We start from the raw sequence: 6,000 nt of genomic DNA on the forward strand, positions 1-6,000 counted from the left end.
TTACACCGGTGGCTTGTTGCTATGGTAAATACAAAGAAACAACAGCTTGAAATACTGTATGGGATTTCTTCTCCCGGTCAGACAGCAAACACAACGGGTCTCATTTAAGAACATTTTTGAATTCTTATTTTATCCATGTCTGTTTTTTGCGAGTTTTTTTTCAATGAGGATTTTTTTTTGTACTCAAGTTATATTCAATCAAATGATTTTCATCCATCAGTCTGACTGATTTTTACCCATCAAAATGTTAACAAAAACTCCATTATCTTAACTGCTGATCCAGTTTAGGATCACAGAGGGGGCCTGGAGTGTATCCCAGCTACCTTTAGGTGAGAGGTGGGGTACGTTTTGGACAAGTTGACAGTCAATTGCTGGGCTAACACAGAGAGACAGACAACTATTCACACACAGTCACACCTACAGCCAATTAATTATCAGTTAAACTAACATGCATGCCTTGGGAATGTGGGAGGAAGCCAGAGTACTGGGAGAGAGCCCAAGTAGGTCCGGGGAGAACATACAGACTTCACACAGAATTCACCTTGAAGATCTCATGAATCCCTGCCTTTTTACTAAATAGTATAAGCAAAGATTTCCAAGGAGAGAATTTCCATTCTAGCCACTTTCATTGTGGACCTCAAACTTGTACAAGGGCAAAAGATCAGCTTGTGTTTCTAACTGGTCCCACATGCTGAGGATCATCGCTGGTGATAAGAGCTGGGTCCAAACTACGGGTTGTCATATATCATGCCATCTACGATGACGCCCATATAAATTTTTATGTTAAAAATATATGATGCCATGTGTTCAGTTCCGCAGCATGCACAAGAGCAGCCAAAAAAAAAACAAACCAAACTTGAGCTACCTCAACAAACCCCAACAAAATATGAAGCTGCTAAATACAATCTTCACTCGCTGTTTAGCAGATTTGCTTCCACGAGACTTCATTCTGTTACTCAAACTGAACAATCATCAATTTGACACACCGGAGAAGCTCACAAAAGTGCAAGGGGACAGAATGGGACCTCTTCTGAGCAATCTAAAAATAGCAGCTGTGTTCAAAACAGTCCAGATGTGAATAAGAAAACATCCTGGAGTAAACATAAGCCAAATGTAAATCAGGTATAGCTGTCTGGTGGAGTGATTTAACTTTATGACTGCACTTGGTATAGGTTGCCATGTTGAAATGGATCAAGTAAACAAAATTTTTAAAAAGTCTCTCAGTAACTTCACTTTGATGAGGTTACAGCGAACAGATAAGTAACTTTTCACTAAGATTGTCTTGTTTATATAGTTTAAAACAGTCTAAATGTAGTCCATTTCTGTATCTAAACTCCAAATTCATCCATTTCTAGAATTCAGGTCCAGTGAGTGCATTTTCCCTTTACAGGTTTGCCTTTACTGACATTACAAATGTGGAACAAATAGCATCAATAGGCTACCTCAAACAGTAGTTTTAATAACAACAGACATATTAAATTCAGCAAACTATATTGCTGTCAGTTATAGTACTACATCAGTCAATATAACAGTGCGACATAAAGGCTGGTGAAGCTGCTATACTGTATTTAACTTGTTGTTTCTGTCACCTGACCTTACTCCCACCACATACAGCTGATAATCTAGAGTGAGATGAGAGAGGAGGAAATCCAGCCAAATGAATAACAAAGGAGACAGAATAAGAAAACGTTGTTTTGCTTGTGCATTGAAATGCTTTTTAGGCCAATGCTATATGATATTTCTGTCTCTTCTGATGATACAGGTAATGACCAGCACGGCCAGTCATACTTCAGGAAACCTTATGAACTGTAAGCAAAAGAGACTGGAGAGAATTATCGGCTCCATTTGCTTCCAGGCTCCCACTGTTTTATGTAGCTCTACAGTGAGGTGAAGCTCCCTGTCCACAACTTCATTTTTGATTTACTCCCACCTCTCTTACTCCCAGACACTTTCAGCAACAGCAGACAACTATTTTCAGGTTAAAAGATTATTTAACATTATTTCTTCTGCAATAGAAAACTGATGATTAGCGACTAGCTGGCTGAACATTTAGCAGGTTAATTGCTCGATGTTTAAGCTGCTAGAGACCAAAACAGAGATAAAAAAAAATGTTGCTTTGTGTCTGTTAAATGCAGTTAGGCCCAGCTTTTATTGTTTGTACTGGACTGTTTTGGTTTGGTGTATTGGTCTTTACCTTTATTAACTAAGGAAGTACTCATTAGTATCTCTACATCTACTGTTCGGGGCTTTATTGTGAAAGCTGACCTGAATGACCAGATACTTTTTTGTTCCACTACATTTATCAGATTACCGTATTAAAACACAAGCCATGCTGGCAAACAATACAGCTCAGAATAAATAAACGCCATTAATATTTGTATCTTGTCACACTGTCTCGAGTACAAGTCTGTGATCACGGGTGAACGGCTTCCTTCTGGATAGTTGGTTGGCTGGAGAGTGGAGAGAGCAGAAAGGAAAATGTTCCTACAGGAAACTGCTCGCACCACGATTTGTGGATTGTTTTTTTTTAAATTGTGTTTTTTTAAGAAAATACAAACATTTCTATAGCACATATCTCTGATACAGGTTGAAAAATATAGATGGGAAAAACCACTGCAGGTGACAGAAAAAATATCTGTTTGATTTTGGAGTGAACAACCCCTTTAAGGTGATATTTACCCATTTATGCATCAAACCAATGACTATTTTATGTTATTCTTTTTAAAAAAAGCCATTTGGTTTTTTTTTTGACATTTTTACCTTGAAATATATTTTAATTGCAGTACTTTTAGTTATAGGGATGTATATTTCTACACTCCAGCCTGCTCCTTTAACTTGAGTAACAGATTTCAGCACTTCCTCCACCAGTGAATAAATGTAGTGGAGTAAAAAGTACAATGTTTCGTACTGAAATGTGGGTGAGTAGAAATGTTACATAACTTAAAATGGAAGCACTCATGTAGCATACAAGTTGAACTCAAGATTACACGCTACTCCGTGCACTTAAATACATTCTTTCACTAGGAGATACTACAAATATTCATCTTTGAGATTGTTTCAGATTTAAGAAAAAATAATAATGCCTGGATAGTTTGCATGACAGCTCTCTAAATATTCACATAATGGGTTCAGTGTGATGGATTCTGCAACTCTGGCTCAGTTTCTGGATTCGTCCGGGTCCTGGTGTGAAAATACTTCTAATGCTCTGCGTCCTGTTGACGTCACACTGATGTGTGTGATACTGTATGCTATCTTTTCTAATCACTCCCTGCAGTAGCCCTGACTAAGCCGGTTTTTAAAACACCCACCATCCTGGACCGGAGCCAGCTGGGTTTCCTTCAAACTCCGTGGTACAGTATCATCATGGCTGTTGGCTCCCTGGCAGCAGATATGACATTGACACCGCAGTTAGAGGCTACAGTCCACCACCAACAGAGCTGTTTGACACTGGATACCCAGAGATGTCTTGTTTGTACTGCTCAACACTGAGTGTGTATGCTTTTAGTTTTCTGCTTAGAGCAAACAATCCAGTGCACATTTAAAAGTCAGCAAACAGTAAAGTGTGTATTTACCATCCAGCCTATATAGTGATGTGTAAACCTTCCAGCCTGCACAGCACTAGATTGAAGCCACTGTGAAGCCACAGGCATCCTTCAGTGTGCCATCCACAGATTTGTGGTTCCATTGAGCTGCGGATGAATTATTAATCAGTCTTTCACTAACAAAATGGGCTTTTAATTGTAGAGACCACTGTTCGACAATGACAGCTGAAACACGAGCCTTGATACAAACTGGCTATCGATCATCCCCCACGGACTCATCTGCAGCTTTACAGTAGAAGAGAGCTTGTTTCTGTCCACACAAAAAATTTAGCAGGCAGCTCCTGCTCCCTCCAGAGGACAGGGCCCCTTAGAAATATGTCTTTCACACACTCGATAATAAAAACTGCAATATTTTAGGACCGAGAATGATGAAACTCGAGGATAGCCTGAGTTTTTGCTGCTAGTTTGGGGTTTTATTTCCACTCATTAAAGATCAAGAGAAAAAAAGAAAAAGCAATGCCACCATATATATATATATATATATATATATATATATATATATATATATATATATATATATATATATATATATATATATGGTTCTGATTAATTCAAAATCTGAGTTAAAAGCTAACAGAGATTCACCTAATTGTTCTCAAAAGACATGCTTTTCCCTATCCAAACTCTGAATTCAGTGGCTGTTTCTCCCTGCAGGAATGATGAAAGCAAAGATTTGATAACTTTGACAAACACAGATCATGCGCATAAGACTAAAAAGGGGAAAGAAAGATTTCAGGCACCACTATCTTACAGGATAAACCGACTTTGGCTTTGGCAGGCTGAAGCCAGGTAGTCCAGGCATCCTGAGGTGAATAACTGTTACATTCACAATAAATCAAGCTGCTGGCATAATACCTACATTGATTTATGTCAAGTTACTTACAGGGCTCTTTGCGCTAAAAACACACTCGTATTTCGACAGGTGAAAATCGACCTAATCCAAACACCCAAATCAATCGTCAATTTCAACTCAAGAAGACTGGAATTGTCGATGCAACAATGCAGCCTGATGAGCTCCCATTTGAGCTGTCAGGTTTTTTGTTGTTTGTTGTTTCTTTTTTTCTTCACTGAAACCCGCAACGCCCGATGTAAATCCTGAACGTGTCAACAAGCTTACCTTTTTCATTTCACTGTAATCAGCGGCAGAAGGGTGTCGGTCACACAGGAATAGTTATCCAGCTCTTACATGCCGTAATATCACAGTCACCCGGCTGCTTATCTGTCGAGAAGGTAAACAAGGCGATCCTATAACATCGCTAAAAATAAAATTGTCTTTCTTTATCTCTTAGTTGGAGCCTATGGCACCATTTCTTTGCGGTCATTGCGTGTCGGTCCTTGTCCACAGCAGCTACAGCGGTGTCTCTCTGACAGCAGCTCGCCGGTTTACTCAGGGATCCATCGCGGCAGGGAAAACGCAGTTTGGAGGCTGCCGGTGATGCTGCAGCAGCAGCGTTTGGTCCGTCGAGACGCGGGATGAGAGAGGTGGGGGTGGGGGCATCCGAGGGCCCACGACAAACCACCCAGCTCCGTAAATGAACTCATCGGACCCGAAATCACGGTTTCATGAGCAAACGGTGGTTGATGAATCATTATGCGCAGAGAGAGGCCACGTGAGTGCGTGCGTGCGTTTGGATGTCTATTCTTTCCGTTTGTGAGGAGTGATGCTCCTTGATGATTCAAGGAGAGAGAAGAGGGAGTTTAAATGAAAAATTCATTCAAAAAGCAGACCGCAGGCCCGAGCTTTGACTGACATCGAGTTGGTGATTTTATCGGATGACGCTTTTTAAAGTTGGTCAGAAACAGCAGATACGATCGTTCCGATCACTGATTAATCAGCCGATTATTTTCATTTTCCATTCTGATTTGGTAAAAGCAAAGGACAAATATCCACGTAATTTGTTAACATCACAAGACAGAAAACAATTGTTTTCAGCCATTAAAAAGAGAAAACAGGGGGGAAAATCTTTATTTTTGGGATGCTGGACCTAGAGTTCTTCCTAGAAAAGTGACTGAAAGAATAAACGGATTATCAATTAGTCTCAGTTGATCAACTGATTGATTTACAGTTGCTACATCCAAGTTAGATGGATGAGCTCAGTGGCGACTCCAGAGTCTGCTGGGGACCTCAACAAAAATCACAGTGGGCCCCTCCAACCAGCCTCCCATCGCAGTTATAATATTACTGGGTCATGTCACCGACGGCAGAGCTGGGCACATAGGCTGCTCTGCCGTCTAAGTTAATTGATGTTAAACTTCAGCATACACAAAAGAAGTCGAGTTAAGCCACAGTAAGATACTTTAGTCAAGTCTCTCCCACATTTAGGATCAGATGTGCAGCGTTTGGTTATTTGGTGTTAATCATTATTATCTACGCCACTCACCTCTGTCTCACTTTTTT

General features: G+C 40.1%; 1 protein-coding gene across 6 annotated transcripts in view; it reads right to left on the bottom strand.

The window, feature by feature from the left end:
* dlgap4a (discs, large (Drosophila) homolog-associated protein 4a) overlaps nt 1-5,237 on the bottom strand; it is a 101,416-nt gene extending 96,179 nt beyond the window's left edge. For all 6 annotated transcript variants that reach the window (XM_085258634.1, XM_085258633.1, XM_085258632.1 and 3 more), the window contains exon 1: nt 4,720-5,237. The gene's annotated coding sequence lies outside the window, so the exon portion shown is untranslated. The remainder of the gene's footprint in view (nt 1-4,719) is intronic.
* Nucleotides 5,238-6,000: the final 763 nt, after the last annotated feature.

This window comes from Mchenga conophoros, linkage group LG20 (assembly GCF_057382185.1).
Source record: "Mchenga conophoros isolate Kocher_MC1m ecotype Shallow Benthic linkage group LG20, M_conophoros_male_GT1.1, whole genome shotgun sequence".
Lineage (NCBI taxonomy): Eukaryota > Metazoa > Chordata > Actinopteri > Cichliformes > Cichlidae > Mchenga > Mchenga conophoros.